General features: G+C 43.7%; 1 long non-coding RNA gene across 1 annotated transcript in view; it reads right to left on the bottom strand.

Moving 5' to 3' along the window:
* LOC139554445 (uncharacterized) overlaps window positions 1-18,823 on the bottom strand; it is a 51,485-nt gene extending 32,662 nt beyond the window's left edge. The window contains exon 1 of the long non-coding RNA XR_011670843.1: window positions 18,737-18,823. This is a non-coding gene — a long non-coding RNA (uncharacterized lncRNA). The remainder of the gene's footprint in view (window positions 1-18,736) is intronic.
* Window positions 18,824-27,853: the final 9,030 nt, after the last annotated feature.

Here is a 27,853-nt window from a genome sequence, read left to right as displayed (position 1 = left end):
TCTACATGCTTTGTAAGTAGGAAAACCTGCAAAATTGTCAGTGTATCAAATACTTGTTCTCCCCACTGTATATATATATATATATATATATACTGTATATATTAGTTTCTCTCAACCACCTCTGGTGCTAAAATTAGAGCTCCAGTGAAAGCTATCTGATTGCACCATCTATCTGCAGGGGTTTCGAGTGACATTTGGAGTTCTTTAATAAAGGTATTGAAGAACTTTATTTCAGAACAGTGAAACACTGACAGTAGCTTGAGAAGTAGATGTGCTTGCTGAAAACAAAGCACAACTTTAAAAAACTGTTCATACTTTTTTATCATTATTCCGCTGCCACCTGTAGCACCAAAACAGTAAACGCTATCAACACCAAAACAACTTTAAAACGTCCAGACGTCCTGAATAAATATTTTTGATACTACTAATATTTTTTTACACAACAACCATATTTGTATAAATCCCAATGCATTACAATGGCTTTAGACTTAAATGGGATTTTGGTCGTAACTAGTCTTCAACCATTTCAGCCAGAACCACTATTCAATCTTCATAACGTGCAGATCATTGGGAATAGTGTGCTTGTATACTGACCACAACCACACAACTACTGACCACACAACTAATGAACCACACAACTATTTCAGCTGAAACGACTGACCAAAAACCACAAAACTACTGACACCAGTACTGACCACAACTACTGACCACAACCACACAGCTACTGACCACAACTACGGACCAAAATCACACAACTACTAACCACAACTACTGACCACAACCACACAACTACTGACCACAACCACACAACTAACCACAACTACTGACCATAACTACTGACCACAGCCACATAACCGCTGACCACAACCACACAACTACTGACCACAGCCACACACATACTGACCACACAACTACTGACAACAACCACACAACTACTGACCACAACTACAGACCACACAACTACTGACCACAACCAAACAACTACTGACCATAACCACACACCTACTGACCACAACCAAACAACTACTGACCACAACTACTAACAACAACCACACAACTGTTGACCACAACTATTGACCACAGCTACTGACCACAACCACACAACTATTGACCACAGACCTACTGGCCACAACCATACAACTACTGACCACAACCACACACACCTATTGACCACAACTACTGACCAGAAACACACAACTGTTGACCAGACAACTACTGACCGAAGCCACACACCTACTGACCAAAACTACAACCACACAACTATTGACCAGAACTATTGACCACAACTACACAACTACTGACCACAAACATACTGACCACAACAATACAACTACTGACCACAGCTACTGACCACAACTACTGACCACAACCACATTACTGCTGACCACAATCACACAAATGCTGACCACAGCCACACAACCACTGACCACAGCTACACAACTACTGACCACAACTACCGACCACAACTATTGACCACAACTACACAACTACTGACCACAAACATACTGACCACAACAATACAACTACTGACCACAACTACTGACCACAACCACATGACTGCTGACCACAATCACACAAATGCTGACCACAGCCACACAACCACTGACCACAGCTACACAATTACTGACCACAACTACCGACCACAACTACTGACCACAAACACACAACTACTGACGCACACACACAACTACTGACCACAACCACATACCTTCTGACCACAACCAAACAACCACTGACCACAACCACACAACCACTGACCACAACCAAACAACCACTGACCACAACCAAACAACCACTGACCATAATTACTGACCACAACTACACAAATACTGACCACAACTGCACAACTACTGACCACAACTACTGACCACAACCACACAACTACTGACCACAGCTACTGACCACAACCACACAACTACTGACCACAACCACACAACTACAAATTGTTACTCCCCCCCACATCAGATACAAAAATACACATATGAACAACAACTTACAGATGAACACAAACAACGATTACATCACATCTTCTCAGATCCACATGCTCACACCCCCATCCCTAGTACCTGCATCATTGTTTGCCACATGGTCCTAAAATGTACCAATTTGTTTTTTCTCGGTCGCCCATGCTAGTTCAATATTTCAATAATAAATCACCACAACAATAAATGACCACAACCATAGAGCTACTGACCATAACCACACAACTGCTGACCACAACTACTGACAACAACAATACAACTATTAACCACAGCTGCTGACCACAACCACACAACTACTGACAACAAACCTACTGACCCCAACTACTGACCATAACCACACAACTACTGACAACAAACCTACTGACCACAACTACTGATCCCAACTACTGACCATAACCACATAACTGCTGACTACATCTACTAACCACAACTAATGACAACAACCACACAACTACTGACCACAATTACTGACCATAACTACACAACTGCTGACCCCATCTACTAACCACAACCACACATCTACTGACCATAACTGTTGATCACAACCACGCAACTGCTGACAAAAACCACACAACCACTGACCACAGCTACTGACCGCAACCACTGACCAAAACTACCACTACTGACCACAGCCAAACAACTACTGACCACAACCACTAAGCTACTGACCACAAAGCTACTAATCATAACTACTGACCATAACCATACAACTACTGACTACAACTACTGACCACAACCACACAACTACTGACCGCAACTACTGACCACAACCACAAACCTACTGACCACAACTACTGACCACAACCACACAGCTACTGACCACAAAGCTACTAACCACAACTACTGACCATAACTGTCACGACTCCCGCCGAAGTTGGCTCCGGCCTACTAGCCGCCACCGATCCCTTTTCCCTTTTCTGTTAGTTTTGTCTTATTAGTTGCACCTGTTCCGTTTTGTGTTTTCTTGATTTGCTTCCCTATGTAAGCGTGTGGATCCCGCCCGTTGTTGTGCGGGATTAATTTTGTGTTCACGTTTGTGTCGTAGGTGTTGTTGTGCTCCGGACCGTGTTTACCCTGTGTTTGGGTTGGTTAGTGTTTTGCGCCCTGTGTTTTGCCCATTCCTATTTTCGGTGCCGGAATGAAGTGCATTTTTCCCCTGGAACTCTCTTCTCTCTGCACCTGATTCCTACCAACACACCTAGTTAGCCGTGACAATAACCATACAACTACTGACTACAACTACTGTTCACAAATACTGACCACAACCACACAACTACTGCCACAACTACAAATTGATAATTTTTCCCAACACCAGGTAAAAACATATACTTACAAACAACTTACAGACACACACAAGCAACCACTACATCGCATCTGCTCAGACCCACATGCTCACACCCCCATCCCTAGTACCTGCATTATTGTTTGCCATGTGGCCTTAAATTGTACTAATTTGCCATGTGGCCTTAAATTGTACCAATTTATTTTTCTCGGTCGCCCATGCTAGTTCAATATTTCAATAATAAATCATTAGATTTTTACATTGTGTTAATGATGGCAGATTGATTCATTTCCACATTTTTTCAAGATGTGATGAGAAGAGACCCAATGGGCTGGATGAATACCTCACTATACTGTATACGTATCGTGTCTTGAAATATGCAGACAGACAGATTAAAATTATGTTTACATTGTACTACTTCTGACAGCCAACTTTCTTGTAACTTTTGGACTTCACAGCATTCCCAGAAATCAAATCAAATTTTATTGGTCACATACACATGGTTAGCAGATGTTATTGTGAGTGTAGCGAAATGCTTATGCTTCTAGATCCGACAGTATCTAACAGGTAATATCTAACAATTCCACAACAAAACCTAATGTCAAACAAATTCCAGAACAAAACCTAATACACACAATCTAGTAAAGGAATGGGATGAGAATATATAAGTATAAAATATATGGATGAGCAGTGACAGAGCGGCTAAGATGCAATAGATAGTAAAGAATAGATAGTGAGGGATATAGAATATTCATATGAGATGAGTAATGCGAGATATGTAAACATTCTTAAAAGTGGTATTATTTGTATTTTAATTTATTATGGATCCCCATTAGCTGCTGTCAAAGCAGCAGCTACTCTTCCTGGGGTCCAGCAAAATGAAGGCAGTTTATACAATTTTAAAACATTACAATACATTCACAGATTTAACAGCACACTGTGTGCCCTCATGCGCTTACTCCACCACTACCACATATCTACAATACTAAATCCATGTGTATGTATAGTGCATATGTTATCGTGTGTGTGTGTGTGTGTGTGTGTGTGTGTGTGTGTGTGTGTGTGTGTGTGTGTGTGTGTGTGTGTGTGTGTGTGTATGCATGTGTCCGTGCCAATGTTTGTGTTGCATCATTAAAGTTACTAGTGTTCCATTTATTAAAGTGGCTAATGATACCAAGTATGTAGGTAGGTAGCCACCTCTCTGTGCTAGTGGTGGCTGTTTAACAATCTGATGGCCTTGAGATAGGAGCTGTTTTTCAATCTCTCTGTCCCAGCTTTGATGCACCTGTACTGACCTCGCCTTCTACATAGAAGCGGGGTGAACAGATAGTGGCTCGGGTGGTTATTGTCCTTGATGATCTTCTTTGCCTTCCTGTGACATCGGGTGTTGTAGGTGTCCTGGAGGGCAGGTAGTTTGCCCCCAGTGATGCGTTGTGCAGACCGCACCACCCTCTTGAGAGCCTTGCGGTTGTGGGCGGTGCAGTTGCCGTACCAGGCGGTGATACAGCCCGTCAGGATGCTCTCAATTGTGCACCTGTAAAAGTTAGTGAGGGTTTCAGTGACAAGCCACATTTTTTCAGCCTCCTGAGGTTGAAGAGGCGCTGTTGCCCCTTCTTCACCACACTGTCTGTGTGGGTGGACCATTTCAGTTTGTCGGTGATATGTACACAGAGGAACTTAACTTTCCACATTCTCCACTGCTGTCCCGTTGATGTGGATAGGGGGGTGCTCCTTCTGCTGTTTCCTGAAGTCCACGATCATCTCTTGTTTTGCTGACATTGAGTGAGAGGTTATTTTCCTGACACCACACTCTGAGGGCCCTCACCTCCTCCCTGTAGGCTGTCTCGTCGTTGTTGGTAATCAAGCCTACTATCCTAGTGTCGTCTGCAAAATTGATGACTGAGTTGGAGGCGTGCATGGCCACGCAGTCGTGGGTGAACAGGGAGTACAGGAGAGGGCTGAGAACGCACCTTTGTGGGGCCCCAGTGTTGAGGATGAGTGGAGTGGAGATGTTGTTTCCTACCTTCACCACCTGGGGGCGACCCAGAAGTCCAGGACCCAGTTGCACAGGGCGGGGTCGAGACCCATGGTCTCAAGCTTAATGATGAGTTTGGAGGGTACTATGGTGTTGAATGCTGAGCTGTAGTCATTGAACAGCATTCTTACGTAGGTATTCTTCTTGTCCAGATGGGATAGGGCAATGTGCAGGGTGATGGCGATTGCATCGTCTGTGGACCTATTGGGTCGGTGAGCAAATTGAAGTAGGTCTAGGGTGACAGGTAGGGTGGAAGTGATATCATCCTTGACAAGTCTCTCAAAGCACTTCATGATGACAGAATGAGTGCTACGGGGCGATAGTCATTTAGTTCAATTACCTTAGCTTTCTTGGGAACAGGAACAACGGTGGCCATCTTGAAGCATGTGGGGACAACAGACTGGGATAGGGATTGATTATGATCATAAACACACCAGCTAGCTGGTCTGCGCATGCTCCGAGGACGTGGCTAGGGATGCCGTCTGGGCCGGCAGCCTTGCGAGGATTAACACGTTTAAATGTTTTACTCACTTCGGCCACGGAGAAGGAGAGCCCACAGTCTTTGGTAGCGGGCCTCGTCGGTGGCACTGTGTTGTCCTCAATGCGAGCAAATAAGTTGTTTAATTTGTCTGGGAACAAGACGTCGATGTCCGTGACGGGGCTGGTACATGGAAAGCATGGATTATTGAGTCATTGTTAGTTTTACACTTAAGCTATAAAAATAAAGAGAGTTGCACACTCTATATATGTATATATAGTGGCTTGCGAGAGTATTCACCCCTTTAGCATTTTTCCTATTTTGTTGCCTTATAACCTGGAATTAAAATAGATTTTTTGCTCATTTGTATCATTTGATTTACACAACATGTCTACCACTTTGAAGATGCAAAATATTTTTGAATTGTGAAACAACAAGAAATTAGACAATAAAACAGAAAACTTGAGCGTGCATAACTATTCACCCCTCCCAAAGGAAATAGTTTGTAGAGCCACCTTTTGCAGCAATTACAGTTGCAATCTCTTGGGGTATGTCTCTATAAGCTTGGCCCACCTAGCCATTGGGATTTTTTTCCCATTCTTCAAGGCAAAACTGCTCCAGCTCCTTCAAGTTGGATGGGTTCCGCTAGTGTACAGCAATCTTTAAGTTGTACCACAGATTCTCAATTGGATTCAGGTCTGGGCTTTGACTAGGCCATTCCAAGACATTTAAATGTTTCCCCTTAAAACATTTGAGTGTTGCGTTATCAGTATCATTGTCCGCCTGGAAGGTGAATCTCCGTCCCAGTCTCAAATCTCGTGATGACTGAAACAGGTTTTCGTCAAGAATTTCCCTGTATTTAGCTCCATCCATCATTCCTTAAATTCTGACCAGTTTCCCAGTCCTTGCCGATGAAAAACATACCCACAGCATGATGCTGCCACCACCATGCTTCACTGTGGGGATGTTGTTCTCGGGGTGATGGGAGGTGTTGGGTTTGCGCCAGACATAGCGTTTTCCTTGATGGCCAAAAAGCTCAATTTTAGTCTCATCTAACCAGAGTACCTTCTTCCATTTGTTTGGAGAGTCTCCCACATGTCTTTTGGCGAACACCAAACGTGTTTGCTTATTTTTTTCTTGAAGCAATGGCTTTTTTTTGGGACACTCTTCCGTAAAGCCCACTCTGTGGAGTGTACGGCTTAAAGTGGTCCTATGGAGAAATATTCTAATCTCCGCTGTGTGGCTTTGCAGCTCCTTCAGGGTTATCTTTGGTATTTTTGTTGCCTCTCTGATTAATGCCCTCCTTGCCTGTCCTGTGAGTTTTGGTGGGCAGCCCTCTCTTGGCAGGTTTGTTGTGGTGCCATATTCGTCCCATTTTTTAATAATGGATTTAAATGGTGCTCCGTGGGATGTTCAAAGTTTTGAATATTTTTTTATAACCCAACCCTGATCTGTACTTCTCCACAACTTTGTCTCTGACCTGTTTGGAGAGCTCTTTGGTCTTCGTGTTGCCACTTGCTTGGTGGTGACGCTTGCTTAGCGGTATTGCAGACTCTGGGGCCTGAGGTGTATATATGCTGACATCATGTGACAGATCACGTGACACTTAAATTGCATACAGGTGGACTTTATTTAATGAATTATGTGACTTCTGAAGGGAACTGGTGGCAACAGATCTTATTTAGGGGCTTCATAGCAAAGGGGTGAATACATACAGTATGCGCACACCACTTTTCCGTTTTATTTTCAGATTTTTTTTTTAAACAAGTAATTTTTTTCATTTCATTTCACGAATTTGGACTATTTTGTGTATGTCCATTACATGAAATCCAAATAAATATAAATTTAAATTACAGGTTGTAATGCAACAAAATAGGAAAAATGCCAAGGGGGGTGAATCATTTTGCAAGGCACTGTATACACTACAGTTCTTCTGAAACCTGTCAGTCTATTCTTGTTCTGATAAATGAAGGCTTTTCCGTGTGAGAAATTGCCAAGAAACTGAAGAGCTCGTACAACACTGTGTACTACTCCCTTCACAGAACAGCGCAAACTGGCTCTAAACAGAATAGAAAGAGGAGTGGGAGGCCCCAATGCACAACTGAGCAAGAGGACAAGTACATTAGTGTCTAGTTTGAGAAACAAACGCCTCACAAGTCCTCAACTGGCAGCTTCATTAAATGGTACACACAAGTCTCAACGTCAACAGTGAAGAGGCGACTCCGGGATGCTGGCCTTCTAGGCAGAGTTGCATGGAAAAAGCCATATCTCAGACTGGCCAATAAGAAGAAAAGTTTAAGATGGGCAAAAGAACACAGACACTGGACAGAGGAACTCTGCCTAGAAGGCCAGCATCCCGGAGTCGCCTCTTCACTGTTGACGTTGAGACTGGTATTCTTCTTTCTATTTCTTGTGTGTTTTTGTTCTACGTCACTTTATTTTATAGTGATACTGATATTGATTACTGCATTGTTGGAAAAGAGCTTGCAAGAGAGGCATTTCACTGTACTTATAGGCTAGCAAGTCATCGAAGTGGCCTTGATAATAAGGCAAGAGGTGTTTCGGCAACTTAGCTTGCGTTGATAAAAAGCAATTATCCTCTTTCCTGCTACCATTGGGTGGCTGGGGCCAAACTGGAGGCCCGCCAGGGGAAGCACTGAATCACTGTGACCCCTGGCCTTTATCCCATGGGGGAGAGCACTTCAGGCTGCATTTCCTTTAAAAAAACAGTAATTGAACGCGTAGGACTGCGTGGGAAGAGCCCTTCAGCTGATCTGGGGTGTCCGCACTGACGCAGGTGAGGTGAGGAGGGGAGGCATGTGTGAGGTGGGAGGGCCTCTGTCCTCATTTGTGTTGTCGAAGATGCCCTGGTTTATGCAATGTGTTCAGCCTCACACCCTCATCATCCCTATCAGGTGATTTGTTGTTGTTGTTGCCGCCATAGCTCCAGCGTGGGCTATGTAAATGAGTCTTTGAATCCATGCTGGTTGGTTCTCGCCCACGTTGGACCTGTGGCTCATAGAGACCCATTAGAGGGCTGTTCCTAAGGACCTCGTGCCTTTCGGTGGAACCCTTGAGGTTGTCTGTGTATTTAGGTCGAGAAATCCCTTAGGGCCAGATACGAACTTAGAGACAAGAGTAAACTTGAAATTCGGGATAAATAGTATGCGACGACGTCAGTGAGAGTTGAGAGTGCAGGCTTCAAATTAGGATTCAGCCCTAAAGGATTCAGCTTAAAGGACAATATAATTCTTGAGACTTTTGATCACCTTTCATTTAACTGAGAAATCAGTCATGAGGGTCTAATTTGGGCCCTCATAGTTTACTAGTTTATGCAAGCCAGAGTCAAAGGTTGGGAAATGCTAACTATAGTTTGAGCTTGTGATCAACTACTACTGCCTCTTCCTCTCAGTTCTGCAGCAGTGAAAAAAATGTATTCACACGCTGACTCTGAGCATTACACTTAAGGTGTAATTCGCACAGAAGCGAATGGTTGAGGTTGGTAGTTTCCTGGTCCATGCTCTTCTCTGAAGACCAATACTTAGTAAGTGTCTATGAAAAGAACCGGCTAATTAGGCCTAGCTGTGCTTCCACCATGTCTGATGACACTCTGCCCAATCCATCAATCAAATGTATTTATAAAGCCCTTCTTACATCAGCTGATGTCACAAAGTGCTGTACAGAAACCCAGCCTAAAACCCCAAACAGCAAGCAATGCAGGTGTAGAAGCACGGTGGCTAGGAAAAACTCCCTAGAAAGGCCAGAACCTAGGAAGAAACCTAGAGAGGAACCAGGCTATGAGGGGTGGCCAGTCCTCTTCTGGCTGTGCCGGGTGGAGATTATAACAAAACATCCCTAGGATGGGTGCGTCACTTGAGTGGGTTGAGTCACTGACGTGGTCTTCCTGTCTGGGTTGGTGCCCCCCCTTGGGTTGTGCCGTGGCGGAGATCTTTGTGGGCTATACTCGGCCTTGTCTCAGGATGGTAAGTTGGTGGTTGAAGTTATCCCTCTAGTGGTGTGGGGGCTGTGCTTTGGCAAAGTAGGTGGGGTTATATCCTGCCTGTTTGGCCCTGTCTGGGGGTATCATCGGATGGGGCCACAGTGTCTCCTGACCCCTCCTGTCTCAGCCACCAGTATTTATGCTGCAGTAGTTTATGTGTCGGGGGTGCTAGGGTCGGTCGGTTATATCTGGAGTATTTCTCCTGTCTTATCCGGTGTCCTGTGTGAATTTAAGTATGCTCTCTCTAATTCTCTCTCTCTTTCTTTCTTTCTCTCTCTCTCTCGGAGGACCTGAGCCCTAGGACCATACCTCAGGACTACCTGGCATGATGACTCCTTGCTGTCCCCAGTCCACCTGGCCATGCTGCTGCTCCAGTTTCAACTGTTCTGCCTGCGGCTATGAAACCCTGACCTGTTCACCGGACATGCTACCTGTCCCAGACCTGCTGTTTTCAACTCTCTAGAGACAGCAGGAGCAGTAGAGATACTCTCAATGATCGACTATGAAAAGCCAACTGACATTTCCTCCTGAGGTGCTGACCTGTTGCACCCTCGACAACTACTGTGATCATTATTATTTGACCATGCTGGTCATTTATGAACATTTGAACACCCAAGGTCCAAGGCCAGGTAACCGAAACACCAAATGGAAGGAAACTGACAATCACCTACCAAGTGCAATTCACAGAGCTGACAAAAAAACTATTATTTTCAAATACTCAATTGCCTCAAAGCCTTGAAAGTGCAGGAAGCCGAGTCACACCAAGCTTAACCATGTTAAACTCCATGCCATTTCTCATTACATGGTATCTTGCTCATGCACTTGGGAATACTTGTGACTCTAAAACCTTATACCAAAGACAGACCCCAGGGGTGCAATAGAAGATTTGTCTATGTTATATTTATGTTGATCGGGGCCAGTAGGAAGGATTGACTTTGGAAGTCCTCAACACTCAACACTCCTTCAGGCTGAGACTGAATTTAGTGGTTTGTTAAAATCAATGGAGTGCTCAGTGTGGATTTGTACCCTTCATAGACGGCCTTTTACATAATCACCTTTAATGCAATTATGTTAGTGTAAATTAGGGTGTTCAAGGCCAGTTTCCCAGACACAGATTAAGCACATATTCCTGGACTAAAAAGTACTTTCAAAGGATATTACTTTATTAATAACATTGTTATGATATCATTATAACATTATTAGATTGTAATAACTCGCCATAATTCAGTAAAACACTCCTATTTAGCCCTGCAGCAGTTTCAGTTGAAGTAAGTGGACATTGTGAGGAGCTGTGTATAGTGTGACCAAAACACAACATAAAATGTGTTTTCGGATTGTTTGTAACTTCTTTTTAGACATAATGTTGCTGCTCTCATGACCGAAAAGAGCTTCTGGACATCAGAACAGCTATTACTCACCTCAAACTGGACAAAGATTTTTTCTTTAATGAGTCTAATGTGAAGGATATACTGCTTTTCCGAGACCCAAATCCCTGTCATTTGCATGAAGAATAGACGGAAATACAGGGGGCAGAGATCGGGAGGCCTTGTGAGAATTCGCAGGCGAGTGGGTAACCCGCCTCTACCATCCGTTCTATTGGCCAACGTGCAATCACTGGAGAATAAACTGGATGATCTCCGTTCGAGACTATCCTACCATGGGACATTAAAAACGGCTAAATCTTATGCTTCACAGAGTCGTGGCTGAACGACGACACGGATAATATACAGTTGGCTGGGTTTTCCGTTGTAAGCAGTCGATGTTATTCTTCAATAACACAGACCCCAAAGGGAGAAAAATATATTTATTCAAAGAGAACAAATCAGATTTGTTATGCTGGAAACTGTATGGTAGATTCTTCCCTGTTCTCAGTGTTTTCTCCAGTGAACAAAGTGTCAGGATGTTGTTTATACTCAAGCCTAGCCTGTGGTTGACCAATTAGAATTCCATGCAATACAATTGTGCCAATGGCCAAATATCCCGTTTCAGGCGCAATGTATAGACAATTTGGACCAATGGGAACTTGCCGCATGTAGCTATGAGTCCCGGACTGGAACCCTAACACATATTCTAAACAGATGTTACACTGAAAAACAACCGTGTCCCTGACTCATTAATCTTCAGTTCCCCATTACAGAAAAACTTGTGCATTTATCTTGAAATTTTCTTACACCGTGCATCGGCAGGACAGAACAGCTACATCTGGAAAGACGAGGGGTGGGGGTGTGCGTCTATATGTCAATAACAGCTGATGCGCAGTGTCTAATATTAAGGAAGTCTCGAGGTATTGCTCGCCTGAGGTAGAGTACATCATGATAAGCTGTAGACCACACTACCCACCAAGAGAGTTCTATATATTTTTTGTAGCAGTCTATTTACCACCACAAACCGATGCTGGCACTAAGACCGCACTCAGTATAAGGCCATAAGCAAACAAGAAAATGCTCACCTAACCCCTCACGAAGTGGCACTTCTAGTGGCCGGGGACTTTAATGCAGGCAAACGTAAATCCGTTTTACCTAATTTCTACCAGTATGTCACAAGTGCAACCAGAGGGAAAAAAACTCTAGACCGCCTTTACCCCACATACAAAGCTCTCCCTCGCCCTCCATTTGGCAAATCGGACCATAATTCTATCCTCCTGATTCCTGCTTACAAGCAAAAACTAAATCAGGAGGTACCAGTGACTCGTTCAATACGGAAGTGGTCAGATGATGCGGATGCTACGCTACAAGACTGTTTTTCTAGCACAGAACTGGAATATGTTCTGGGATTCATCCAAGGGCATTGAGAAGTATACCACCTCAGTCACCGGCTTCATCAATAAGTGCATCAAAGACATTGTCCCCACAGTGACCGTACATACATAACCCAACCAAAAGCCATGGATTACAGGCAACATCCGCACCGGACTAAAGGCTTGAGCTGCCTCTTTCAAGGAGTGGGACACTAATCCGGACGCTTATAAGAACGAACCATCAAACAGGCAAAGCATCACTACAGGACTAAGATTGAATCCTACTATACCGGCTCTGACCGTCGTCGGATATGGCAGGGTTTGCACACTATTACAGACTACAAAGGGAAACCCAGCTACGAGGTGCCCAGTGACGTGAGCCTACCAGACAAGCTAAATGCCTTTTATGCTCGCTTCGAGGTAAGCAACACTGAAGCATACATGAGAGCACCAGCTGTTCCAGACGACTGTGTGATCACGCTCTCCATAACCGATGTGAGCAAGACCTTTAACTTCTCTGGGGCAGGTGCATAGCCAGGGAAAATACAGCGAGCCATATTCAAATAACATGATATAAAAATCAAACTGTCATTATAACACACATGTAAGATACAAAATTAAAGCTACACTCATTGTGAATCCAGCCAACATGTCAGATTTCAAAAAAGCTTTTCGGCAAAAGCATAAGATGCTATTATCTGATGATATCACATCAGTAAACAAACAGAGTAGCATATTTCAACACTGCAAGCACGACACAAAACGCAGAAATAAAATATAAATCATACCTTACCTTTGACGAAATTCTTTTGTTGGCACTCCAATATGTCCCATAAACATCACAAATGGTCCTTTTGTTCGATTAATTCCGTCGATATATATCCAAAATGTCAATTTATTTGGACCGTTTCATCCAGAAAAAAACAGCTTCCAACTTTCGCCAAGTCACTACAAAATATATCAAAAGTTACATGTAAATTTACCAAAACATTTCAAACTACTTTTGTCATACAACGTTAGGTATTTTTAAACGTTAATAATCGATCAATTTGAAGACGGGATGATCTGTGTTCAATACAAAACGAAACCAAACTGACGCAACTTTTTTCATAACGTGACTCTCTCCAAAAATGTACTTCATGTGACCCTCATTTACGATAGCCCTACTTCTTCACTACACAAAGGAATAACCTCAACCGATTTCCAAGGACTGGTGACATCCAGTGGAAGTGGTAGGAACTGCAAGCAAGTCCATTAGAAATCTGGTGTCCTTAAAAAAACCTAATTGAATAGACAGTGACATCAAAAAAATACAAATTCTGAATGGTTTGTCCTCAGGGTTTTGCCTGCTACATAAGTTCTGTTATTCTCACAGACATGATTCAAACAGTTTTAGAAGTGTGTTTTCTATCCAAATCTACTAATAATGCATATCTTATATTCTGGGGATGAGTAGCAAGCAGTTGAATTTTGGCATGCTATTTTTCCCAAAAGTGAAAAAGCTGCCCCCTGCCCTCAAGAAGTTAAACAGGTCAACATTCACAAGGCAGCGGGGCTAGACAGATTACCAGGACGTGTACTCAGAGCATGCGCGGACCAACTGGTAAGTGTCTTCACTGACATATTCAACCTCTCCCTGACCGAGTCTGTAATACCTACATGTTTCAAGCAGACCACCATAGTCCCTGTGCCCAAGAAAGTGAAAGTAACCTGCCTAAATGACTACTGCACCTACCCCATGAAGTGCTTTGAAAGGCTGGTCATGGCTAACATCAACACCATCATCCCGGAAAACCCTTGACCCACTCCAATTCAGATACTACCCCAACAGATCCAAAGATAATGCAAATCTCAATTGCACTCAACACTGCCCTTTCCCACCTGGACAAAAGGAACACCTATGTGAGAATGCTGTTCATTGACTACAGCTCAGCGTTCAAAACCATAATGCCCACACAGCTCATCACTAAGCTAAGGACCCTTGGACTAAACCCCTCCCTCTGCAACTGGATCCTGGACTTCCTGACAGGCCGCCCCCAGGTGGTAAGGGTAGGCAACAACATATTCTCAATACAGGGGCACCTCAAGGGTGCGTGCTTAGTCCCCTTCTTAGTACTCCCTGTTCACCCACGACTGCGTGGCCAAGCAGGACTCCAACACCATCATTAAGTTTGCTGATGACACAACAGTGCCAGGACAACAACCTCTCCCTCAACGTGAGCAAGACAAAGGCGGTGATCGTGGACTACAGGAAAAGGAGGGCCAAACACGCCCCCATTCACATCGACGGGCTGTAGTGGAGCGGGTCAAGAGATTCAAGTTCCCTAGTGTTCACATCACGAACAAACTATCATGGTCCAAACACACTAAGACAGTTGTAAAAAGAGGGCACGACAGCACCTTTCCCCCTCAGGAGACTGAAAAGATTTGGCATGGGTCCCTTATATCCTCAAAGTTCTACAGCTGCACTATCGAGAGCATCCTGACCGGTTGCATCACTGCCTGGTATGGCAACTGCTCGGCATTCAACCGTAAGGCACTACAGAGGGTAATGCATACGTCCCAGTACATCACTGGGCCAAGGACCTATATACTAGACGGTGTCAGAGGAAAGCCCAAAAAATTGTCAAAGACTCCAGTCACCCAAATCATACTGTTCTCTCTGCTACCACATGGAAAGCGGTACCGGAGCGCCAAATCTAGGTCCAAAAGGCTCCTATGGCTGCAGTTGCAGTTTTGAGTAGCTTGGATGAAAGGTGCCCAGAGGTGCCCATAGTACACTGCCTGCTCCTCAGTCCCAGTTGCTAATATATGCATATTATTATTACTATTGGATAGAAAACACTCTGAAGTTTCTAAAACTGTTTGAATGATGTCTGTGAGTATAATATAACTCATATGGCAGGCAAAAACTTGAGAAGAAATCCAAACAGGAAGTGGGAAATCTGAGGTTGGTCGATTTTCAACCCAGCCCCTATTGAATACACAACGGGATATGGATCTGTTTGCACTTCCTACGGCTTCCACTAGACGTCAACAGTCTGTAGAACCTTGTCTGATGCCTCTACTGTGAAGTGGGGCCGAAGGAGACAGGAATTAGTCAGGTCTATCATGACCTGACCATGCTCTGACCATGCGCGTTCACATGAGAGTTAGCTCTGTTCCATCGCACATCTGAAGTCAATGTAATTCTCTGGTTGGAACGTTACTGAAGATTTATGTTAAAAACATTCTAAAGATTGATTCCATACATCGTTTGACATGTTTCTACTGACTGTTACGGAACTTTTTGACATTTCGTCTGCTTTTAGTGAACGCGCTTCCTGACTTTGGATTTGTTTACCAAACACACTAACAAAAATAACTATTTGGACATAAATGATGGACATTACCGAACAAAACAAACATTTGTGGAAGTGGGAGTCCTGGGAGTACATTCCGATGAAGATCAGCAAAGGTAAGTGAAGATTTATAATGCTTTTTATGAGTTTTGTTGACTGCACAATTTGGCGGGTAACTGTATGGCTTCCTTTTGTGGCTGAACGCTGTTCTCAGATTATTGAATATTGTGCTTTTGCCGTAAATCTTTTTGAAATCTGACACAGCGGTTGCATTAAGAACAAGTGTATCTTTAATTCTATGTAAAACATGTATCTTTCATCAAAGTTTATGATGAGTATTTATGTTATTTGACGTGGCTCTGCAATTTCTACGGATATTTTGGAGTCATTTCTGAACATGGCGCCAATGTAAACTGAGGTTTTTGGATATAAATATGAACTTTATCGAACAAAACATATGTATTGTGTAACATGAAGTCCTATGAGTATCATATGATGAAGATCATCAAAGGTTAGTGAATCATTTGATCTCTTTTTCTGCTTTTTGTGACTCCTGTCTTTGGCTGGAAAAATTACTATGTTTGTCTGTGATTTTGCGGTGACCTAACATAATCGTTTGTGGTGCTTTCGCTGTAAAGCCTATTTGAAATCGGACACTTTGGTGGGATTAACAACAAGATTACCTTTAAAATAGTATAAGATACATGTATGTTTGAGGAATTTTAATTATGAGATTTGTTTGAACTTGGCGCCCTGCACTTTCACTGGCTGTTGTCATATCGATCCCGTTAACGGGATTGCAGCCATAAGAAGTTATTAACAGCTTCTATCCCCTAGCCATAAAACAGCTGAACAATTAATCCAATGGCTACACGGACTATTTACATTGACCCCCTCCCTTTTGTTTACACTACTGCCACTCAATGTTTATTATCTATGCATAGTCACTTTACCCCTACCTACATGTACAAATTACCTCGACTAACCTGTACCCCCGCACATTGACTCGGTACCGGTAGCCCCGGTATACTGCCTCGTTAATGTAATTTTATTGTGTTACTTTTTATAATTTTTTTACTTTTAGTTTATTTAGGTGAACTGCGTTGTGAGTTAATAGCTTGTAAGTAAGCATTTTATGGTAAGGTCTACAGCTGTTGTGACAAATATGATTTGATTGCACTCACTCTGGACATTTAACTGTGATGTCTGAATCTTGAAAAACAACATCTTCAGTAAACATTTGACAATATCCACTCCCAATCCCTGTGTCATTTCTAAAACGTAGTTCTAAAAATATGACTAGTAATTTGTGTATGTGAGTATGTAATTGAAATGTGTAATCATGAATAAATACCACAGTGATAGCAGAACAAAAACAAGTCATCCCTCCTGCTGGTCTTTGGCCCTGGAGACAATGAGACGTCCAATTACCTCTGCTTATTCGTCATCATTAGCAACGGTCACCATACCATTATTGCAGTTTAAAGACAACTACCAATCATACTAGTTCACACTTCCTCTGGTGTTGGAGGGCTAGTAGGAAGCACCCTTTCCTCTGGTCTAAAAAAAAATCCCAATGTCCTAGGGCAGTGATTGGGGACATTGCCCTGTGTAGGGTGCCGTCTTTCGGAATGGACGTTAAACGGGTGTTATGACTCTCTGTGGTCACTAAAGATCCCGTGGCACTTATCAAACCAGGCTGACTACACCGCTCGCGTCGTGTGCGCAAAATAAATGTAGAAATCTATGTTATTCAATTATTGCCACCCCTCTGCCTGCGCGCGCCAATGAGCGTCTGCGTTGCCAATGGCTAAAATAGAAATCCGTTCTATTTCTGACGCAGATCGCACTGCAAGTCCTGCCTCTCCCATCTCCTCATTGGTTTATAGAAGCAATACCCACGTGGGTGACTGAAAGACAAACAAGGTCAGTGGCGGAAATGCACCTTATTTATGAAAGTTGCCAATCGCAATATAAAGTCAAGAGAAGAAAAAGCCTGGAAGGAAGAGAGATGACTAGAAACGATTCGGTTGACCGTTTTATGTGTGGATTTATTGGCGGAGTAGAGGACCTTGTGCATTTCAGATAAAATAACATCTCAATGTTTATATCCCAGTACAAATTAGCTAGCAACAGCAAGCTAGCTAAATAGGACAAATTTGCTAGCAAGTGCAAGCTAACTAGCTAAATTGCCATAAATGTTTATTCAACCGGTCCCCAAATTAATATCATTGGTTCAGAGTTTGTATTGATATTTTAACCTGCATGTCGTGATCGCGTTTGGTGTGGGGGGACAAAATACATTTATGCACGATGGCGCAGGATGGCGCACGCGGGCAGCCGGTTTGGGTTCGGTGTAATAGTAGGGGTGTTAACCCCGGTGTCCTGGCTAAATTCCCAAGCTGTCCCTCATACCATCATGGCTACTTAATCATCCTCCGCTTACAATTGGCTCATTCATCCCTCTCCCCTGTAACTGTTCCCCAGGTCATTGCTGTAAATGAGAATGTCTTCTCAGTCAACTTACTCGTTAAAATAACTGTTAAATAAAAGAAATGACAGAAATTGTGCCACTTTAAATTACTCTTACATGAATGCACAAACTATGCATACATAATTGCAAGGGTATAATCGTGTAAGTAAAGGATAGCTAAACTCTTGAATTAGCTAGGTACATTACAAACACAGAAGCTAAGTTACATAGCTAGCAGGGTAACAGTCAATGCAATCCCTATTTGGATAGTTAGCACCCATTAGCTTAGCATTATCGCAACTTAAAAGGCTATAAATAAACCTGTAAAAACTTAAATCTTCCAGAAAGCACAGCTTGAATTAACAAAAACATGTACTAATGACTCAAAAACAAAAGGTGCCTACTTACAGACTTATCTTTATCCAGGGCCTAGTAAGTAAGAAAGATGGAGCTTGTCTGTATGTTGCTGTTCTTCAGATTGCTTGTAGTGGGAATGACCTCTGAACAGGAAGTTAGCTGATTTAAAGCTACAGTAGCCAGCTTCGCCACTAGATGACAGTGTAGAACTATAAAGCACTATAATACTACTGTATTACCGCTCTTGTATTCAAGGACAAGAACAGGATGGCACAATTTTTTGCTCTTCCCGTTTTCTTTTGAGTTTTCTGCAGGTTACACATTTATGGATCACACTGGATACCAGTCTTCAATCGGTCCACAATCCAGCTGACCGGACTGTGTCTTCGGAGAAGTGACGACCCTGGTGTGCAACTTGTTCATGGTAGTATAGTAGTATGATCTGTTGTCTGGCATCATGACACATTCTATGTGACTGGGGAGAGGGAGCTGTGTCTTTCCATCGATTGACTCGACGGCGTAGTTGCTTGGTCTCCTTCTCGATGTCTCCACAGGTCCTGAACATGTCCTCAGAGTGTACAGTGCATTTGGAAAGTATTCAGACCCATTGACTTTTTCCACATTTTGTTACGTTACAGCTTTATTCTAAAATGTATTAAATCTTCCATCATCAATCTACACACAATACCCCATAATGACAAAGCAAAAATTGTTTTTTAGACATTTTTGTAATCAGGCCCTTTACTCAGTACTTTGTTGAAGCACCATTGGCAGCAATTACAGCCTCAAATCTTCTTGGGTATGACGCTGTAAGCTTGGCACACCTGTATTTGGGGAGTTTCTGCAGGTCCTCTCAAGCCCTGTCGGGTTGGATGAGGAGCGTCGCTGCACAGTTATTTTCAGGTCTCTCCAGAGATGTTTGATCAGGTTCAAGTCCGGGCTCTGGCTGGGCAACTCAAGGACATTCAGAGAAGCAGCTGACCAAGGCCTCACCTCCCTGACCAAGGCCCTTCTCCTCCGATTGCTCAGTTTGGCCGGGCGGCCAGATCTAGGAAGAGTCTTGCTGGTTACAAACTTCTTCCATTTAAGAACGATGGAGGCCACCATTTCGAGTCTCAGAGCAAAGGGTCTGAATACTGTAAATGGAATATTTACGTAGTTTAAATGTCTAAATAATTTTTTTGTATGTATTGAGTGTAGATTGATGAGGAAAACAATGAATTTAACCCATTTTAGAATAAGGCTGTAACAAAAATGTGGAAAAAAGAAGGGATCTGAAAACTTTCCGAATATCACTGTATGGAGTTGTCACGTTCCTGACCTGTTTTCCTTTGTTTTGTATTTGCTTTAGTTGGTCAGGGCGTGAGTTGGGTGGGTTGGTCTAGGTTTGATTTTCTATGTTGGGATTTTGTGTTCGGCCTGGTATGATTCTCAATCAGAGACAGCTGTCAATCGTTGTCTCTGATTGAGAATCATACTAAGGCAGCCTGAGTTTCACTTGTGTTTTGGTGGGTGTTTGTTCCTGTGTCAGTGTTTGGGCCACACAGGACTGTTTCGGGTTAGTCACGTTTGTTGGTTTTTGTATTTTGTAGTGTTTGTTGTTTTTCCATTAAATAATGAACTCTTACCAATCCGCATCTTGGTCCGATCCATGCTCCTCCTCGTCTGAGGAGGAGAACGACTACGACAGCCGTTACAGGAGTGGAACCTCCTCTGACAGCAAAGAAGTAAAAGAATGTGGTTCCTGGACTTGTTACTTTGTTAATTTAAGACAGCAAACACTGAGGTTACTGCAGGTGTTGCGCTCACCTTTTGCTGCCCGCCATGATTTTCCATGATGGTGGAGTTCTCTGTTCTCCATGGGGCTAGCCCCGGATGCAGCGTGGACGGATGTCTATAATTGTCGCACTCTTTGCACGGCACCGCTTTCTCACAATATGTTGCGAGATGTTTGGTTGAAGCACAGCATCTGTAACAGATGAGGTTGTCCTTGAGATAAGACTTGCTCTCATCTAGTGTCCTGCTCCTGAAGCTACCTCATTTTCTCAGTGGATGAGGCTTGTTGTGCAGCAGACACTGTTTGTCTGGGGTACTCAAATGTTTTCCTGAAAGACTAGCCTGGATGGCTTCAGACTTAGATGAGATTTCCTTACAGACACTGGTGTTCAGTGTCTCTCAACTTCTGGTTGTCTTTGTTATCTTCAGAAGTGTGTTTTCAATCACTTCAGGTGAACCGTAGCAGTCTGAGTTTTTGCCAAACCATCGTGGGCTGTTACATTGTGAACGTGCACCGATTTGATCCTTTTGGCCTGCTCAGATGACTTGGGTCTTGGGTGCTGCTAAGAAAGGATGATTTCCAGGACTCATAGTTTTCTGAGTGGTCATAAAACTTCAGAATGCCAGAACTCACCATTTCGCAACGTATCAGGTACTTGGTTACATCTGTAGCTCCTGACGTATCAGGGAAGTCCCCTCTGGGGGCAGCTACAGGGTGTGGGTTGTGGCTGGAGAGACGGCAGGTGGGTTGGTAGACCCTCTCTTGTTGTGTGGTGGTCTCTGGTTTCGTCTTGTAGCGTCTGGCTATATCAACGTTGAATTCAATTTTATTTTATATAGCCCTTCGTACATCAGCTAATATCTCGAAGTGCTGTACAGACACCCAGCCTAAAACCCCAAACAGCTAGTAATGCAGGTGTAGAAGCACGGTGGCTAGGAAAAACTCCCTAGAAAGGCCAAAACCTAGGAAGAAACCTAGAGAGGAACCAGGCTATGAGGGGTGGCCAGTCCTCTTCTGGCTCTTCTGGCCGGGTGGAGATTATAACAGAACTATGCCAAGATGTTCAAAAATGTTCATAAGTGACAAGCATGGTCAAATAATAATCATGAATAATTTTCAGTTGGCTTTTCATAGCCGATCATCAAGAGTTGAAAAACAACAGGTCTGGGACAGGTGGCGGTTCCATAACCGCAGGCAGAACAGCTGAAACTGGAATAGCAGCAAGGCCAGGCGGACTGGGGACAGCAAGGAGTCACCACGGGCGGCAGTCCCGACGCATGGTCCTAGGGCCCAGGTCCTCCGAGAGAAAGAAAGAGAGAAGGAGAAAATTAGAGAGAGCCAAGATTTTCAAAATGTTCATAAATGACAAGCATGGTCAAATAATAATCAGGAATAAATCTCAGTTGGCTTTTCATAGCCGATCATTAAGAGTTGAAAACAGCAGGTCTGGGACAGGTAGGGGTTCCATAACCGCAGGCAGAACAGTTGAAACTGGAATAGCAGCAAGGCCAGGCGGACTGGGGACAGCAAGGAGTCACCACGGCCGGTAGTCCCGACGTATGGTCCTAGGGCTCAGGTCCTCCGAGAGAAAGAAAGAGAGAAGGAGAAAATTAGAGAGCGCCAAGATTTTCAAAATGTTCATAAATGACAAGCATGGTCAAATAATAATCAGGAATAAATCTCAGTTGGCTTTTCATAGCCGATCATTAAGAGTTGAAAACAGCAGGTCTGGGACAGGTAGGGGTTCCGTAACCGCAGGCAGAACAGTTGAAACTGGAATAGCAGCAAGGCCAGGCGGACTGGGGACAGCAAGGTGTCATCATGCCCGGTAGTCCTGACATATGGTCCTAGGGCTCAGGTTCTCAGAGAGAAAGAGAGAACGAAAGAATTAGAGAGAGCATACTTAAATTCACACAGGACAATGGATAAGACAGGAGAAGTACTCCAGGTAACCAACTGACCCTAGCCCCCCGACACATAAACTACTGCAGCATAAATACTGGAGGCTGAGACAGGAGCGGTCAGGAGACACTGTGGCCCCATCCGAAGAAACCCCCGGACAGGGCCAAACAGGAAGGATATAACCCCACCCACTTTGCCAAAGCACAGCCCCCGCACCATTAGAGGGAAATCCTCAACCACCAACATTACAATCCGGAGACAAGGCCGAGTATAACCCACAAAGGTCTCCACCACAGCACAAACCAAGGGGGGGCGCCAACCCAGACAGGAAGATCACGTCAGTAACTCAACCCACTCAAGTGACGCACCCCTCCTAGGGACGGCATGAAAGAGCACCAGCAAGCCAGTGACTCAGCCCTCCAGCAAGCCAGTTGTGGCCTGCTGGAGGTCATTTTGCAGGGCTCTAGCAGTGCTCCTCCTGCTCAAAGGCGGAGGTAGCGGTCCTGCTGCTGGGTTGTTGCCCTCCTACGGCCTCCTCCACGTCTCCTGATGTACTGGCCTGTCTCCTGGTAGCGCCTCCATGCTCTGGACACTACGTGACAGACACAGCAAACCTTCTTGCCACAGCTCACATTGATGTGCCATCCTGGATGAGCTGCACTACCTGAGCCACTTGTGTGGGTTGTAGACTCCGTCTCATGCTACCACTAGAGTGAGAGCACCACCAGCATTCAAAAGTGACCAAAACATCAGCCAGGAAGCATAGGAACTGAGAAGTGGTCTGTGGTCACCACCTGCAGAATCACTCCTTTATTGGGGGTGTCTTGCTAATTGCCTATAATTTCCACCTTTTGTCTATTCCATTTGCACAACAGCATGTGAAATTTATTGTCAATCAGTGTTGCTTCCTAAGTGGACAGTTTGATTTCACAGAAGTGTGATTGACTTGGAGTTACATTGTGTTGTTTAAGTGTTCCCTTTATTTTTTTGAGCAGTGTATATGGGGCTATGGTGACAAACAGATGGCACTGTGATAGACTGCATCCAATTTGTTGAGTAGAGTGTTGGAGGCTATTTTGTAAATGACATTGCCAAAGTCGAGGATCGGTAGGATGGTCAGTTTTACAAGGGTATGTTTGGCAGCATGAGTGAAGGATGCTTTGTTGCGAAATAGGAAGCCGATTCTAGATTTAATTTTGGATTGGAGATGTTTAATGTCGGTCTGGAAGGAGAGTTTACAGTCTAACCAGACACCTAGGTATTTGTAGTTGTCCACATATACTAACTCAGAACCGTCCAGAGTAGTGATGCAGGACGGGCGGGCGGGTTCAGGCAGCGATCGGTTGAAGAGCATGCATTTAGTTTTACTTTCATTTAAGAGCAGTTGGAGGCGACGGAAGGAGAGTTGTATGGCATTGAAGCTCATCTGGAGGTTAGTTAGCACAGTGTCCAAAGAAGGGCCAGAGGTATACAGAATGGTGTCGTCTGCGTAGAGGTGGATCAGAGAATCAGAGAATCACCAGCAGCATTGAGGTATACAGAGAAGAGAGTCGGCCCGAGAATTAAACCCTGTGGCACCCCCATAGAGACTGCCAGAGGTCTGGACAACAGGCCCTCCGATTTGACACACTGAACTCTATCAGAGAAGTAGTTGGTGAACCAGGCGAGGCAATCATTTTAGAAACCAAGGCTGTTGAGTCTGCCAATAAGAATGTTGTGATTGACAGAGTCGAAAGCCTTAGCCAGGTCGACGAATACGGCTGCACAGTAATGTCTCTTATCGATGGCGGTTATGATATCGTTTAGGACCTTGAATGTGGCTGAGGTGCACCCATGACCAGCTCTGAAACCAGATTGCATAGCGGAGAAGGACCGGTGGGATTCGAAATGGTCGGTGATCTGTTTGTTAACTTCTCTGCGCTACGGATCCCTTTTACGGGATCATTTTCCTAAACAACCGCTGAATTGCAGGGCGCAAAATATTACAAAAAATATTTATAATCATGCAATCACAAGTGAAATATACCAAAACACAGCTTAGCTTGTTGTTAATCCACCTATCGTGTCAGATTTTGAAAATATGCTTTACAGAGAAAGAAGTCCAAGCTTTTGTGAGTGTATCAATCAATGCTAGAACAGCTAGCCCCAAATTAGCATGGTCACGAAAGTCAGAAAAGCAATAAAATTAATCGCTTACCTTTGATAATCTTCGGATGTTTGCACTCACGAGACTCCCAGTTACACAATAAATGTTATTTTTGTTCGATAAATGTTACTTTTATAACAAGAAACACCATTTGGGTTGCGCGTTATGTTCAGAAAACTACAGCCTCGTTCCGGTCCTGAAAGCCAGAAGAAAACGTATCAGTTTCAAAAATATTACTAAAAATATTTATAATCATGCAATCACAAGTGAAATATATCAAAACACAGCTTAGCTTGTTTTTAATCCACCTATCGTGTCTGCTTTCGTTGCAAAGCATATTTTCAAAATCTATCTAAGCTTTTGTGAGTGTATCAATCAATGCTAGAACAGTTAGCCTTATATTAGCTTGGTTAGCTTGGTCACGGAAGTCAGAAAAGCAATAAAATGAATCGCTTACCTTTGATAATCTTCGGATGTTTGCACTCACGAGACTCCCAGTTACACAACAAATGTTATTTTTGTTCGATAAATATTACTTTTATAACAAAAAAACGCCATTTGGGTTGCGCGTTATGTTCAGAAAACCAAAGCCTCGTTCCGTTCGACGAGAATTCCAAAAAGTATCCGTAATGGTCGTAGAAACATGTCAAATGTTTTTTATAATCAATCCTCATGTTGTTTTTAACAAACATAATCGATAATATTTCAACCGGACCGTAACCTATTCAATAAGAGAGAAAAAGAAAATGGAGAGCTACCCTCTCGCACGCAGGAACTAATCAGAGGACACCTGAATACTTTGAAAAATCTCGCTCATTTAAAAAAATTAAAGCCTGAAGCTATGTCTAAAGCCTGGTCACAGCCTGAGGAAGCCATTGGAAAAGGAATCTGGTTGATACCCCTTTAAATGGAAGAAAGACGGGCCAAGAAACACAGATACATATTATTTTTTTTTTATCACATCCGGGTTAGATTTTCTCAGGTTTTCACCTGCAGAATCAGTTTTGTTATACTCACAGTTTTGGAAACTTTGGAGTGTTTTCTATACTTATCTGTAAATTATATGCATATTCTACGATCTGGACCTGAGAAATAGTCTGTTACCTTGGGAACGTTATTTAAAATAAAAGAAATCTGACCCCTAGCGTCAAGAGGTTAACTTGGCTTTCGAAGACCTTAGAAAGGCAGGGTAGGATAGATATAGGTCAGTAGCAGTTTGTGTTATGGCTGGTGGCGGCTGGTGGAGAAGTCAGGTGCAGGAGAGCAGATAGTTGTGAACAGGCGCACACTTTATTTGGCAGTAGAAAATAACAGTAGGACGCAACTGCATCAAAACCTCCAACCAAAAATGGCAAAAGTGTAAATGAGCCAAAATAGACACAACTATAATAAAGTTAACAAAGTAAAAATCTTCGTGTAAACAAATAAACACGTAACAAACCAGCGCAACACAAAACAATCCTACACAAAGACATGATGGGGAACAGAGGAATAAATACATATGATGATTGGGGAATGAAAACCAGGTGTGCAGGGAACAAGACAAAACAAATGGATACATAAAAAATGGAGCGGCGATGGCTAGAAAGCCGGTGACGTCGACCGCCGAACGCCGTACGAACAAGGAGAGGAGCCTACTTCGGCGGAAGTTATGACAGTTTGGGTCTAGAGTGTCTCCCCTTTGAAGAGGGAGATGACCGCGGTAGCTTTCCAATCTTTGGGAATCTCAGACGATACGAAAGAGAGGTTGAACAGGCTAGTAATAGGGGTTGCAACAATTTCGGCTAATCATTTTAGAAAAAGAGGGTCCAGATTGTCTAGCCCGGCTGATTTGTAGGGGTCCAGATTTTGCAGCTCTTTCAGAACATCAGCTATCTAGATTTGGGTGAAGGAGAAATGAGGGAGGCTTGGGCGAGTTGCTGTGGGGGGTGGAGGGTGGTTGATCGGGGTAGGGGTAGCCAGGTGGAAAGCATGGCCAGCCGTAGAAAAATGCTTATTGAAATTTTCAATTATCGTAGATTTATTGGTGGTGACAGTGTTTCGTAGCCTCAGTGCAGTGGGCAGCTGGGAGGAGGTGCTCTTATTCTCCATGGACTTTACCAGTGTCCCAGAACTTTTTGGAGTTCGTGTTACAGGATGCAAATTTCTGCTTGAAAAAGCTGGCCTTAGCTTTCCTAACTGCCTGTGCATATTTGTTCCTAACTTCCCTGAAAAGTTACATATCATGGGGGCTATTCGATGCTAATGCAGAACGCCACAGGATGTTTTTGTGCTGGTCAAGGGCAGTCAGGTCTAGAGAGAACCAAGGGCTATATCACATTTTTTGAATGGGGCATGCTTATTTAAAATGGTGTGGAAGGCACTTTTAAAGAATAACCAGGCATCCTCTACTGACGGGATGAGGTCAATATCCTTCCAGGATACCCGGGCCAGGTCGATTAGAAAGGCCTGCTCGCTGAAGTGTTTTAGGGAGCGTTTGACAGTGATGAGGGGTGGTCGTTTGACCGCAGACCCATTCTGGATGCAGAAAATAAGGCAGTGATCGCTGAGATCTTGGTTGAAAACAGCAAAGGTGTATTTGGAGGGCAAGTTGGTTAGGATGATATCTATGAAGGTGCCCGTGTTTACGGATTTGGGGTTGTACCTGGTGGGTTCATTGATAATTTGTGTAAGATTGAGGGCATCAAGCTTAGATTGTAGGATGGCCGTGGTGTTTAGCATGTCACAGTTTAGGTCACCTAGCAGCACGAGCTCTGAAGATAGATGGGGGGGGCAATCAATTCACATATGGTGTCCAGGGCACAGCTGGGGGCAGAGGGTGGTCTATAGCAAACGGCAACGGTGAGAGACTTGTTTCTGGAAAGGTGGATTTTTAAAAGTAGAAGCTCGAATTGTTTGGGTACAGACCTGGATAGTAAACACAGAACTCTGCAGGCTATCTCTGCAGTAGATTGCAACCCCGCCCCTTTTGGCAGTTCTATCTTGTCTGAAAATGTTATAGTTAGAGATGTAAATTCCAGGGTTTTTGGTGGTCTTTCTAAACCAGGATTCAGACAATGCTAGGACATCCGGGTTTGCTAAAGCAGTGTGTGCTAAAGCAGTGAATTAAACAAACTTAGGTAGGAGGCTTCTAATGTTAACAATGCATGAAACCAAGGCTTTTACGGTTACAGAAATCAACAAATGAGAGCACCTGGGGAGTAGGAGTGGAGCTAGGCACTGCAGGGCCTGGATTAACCTCTACATCACCAGAGGAACAGAGAAGGAGTAGGATAAGGGTACGGCTAAAGGCTATAAGAACCTGTTGTCTATTTTGTTCAGAACAGAGAGTAAAAGGAGCAGG

This window comes from Salvelinus alpinus, chromosome 26 (assembly GCF_045679555.1).
Source record: "Salvelinus alpinus chromosome 26, SLU_Salpinus.1, whole genome shotgun sequence".
Taxonomy (NCBI): domain Eukaryota; kingdom Metazoa; phylum Chordata; class Actinopteri; order Salmoniformes; family Salmonidae; genus Salvelinus; species Salvelinus alpinus.
The sequence above is the reverse complement of the archived record's forward strand: the minus strand, read 5'-3'. Positions and strand labels throughout refer to the sequence as shown.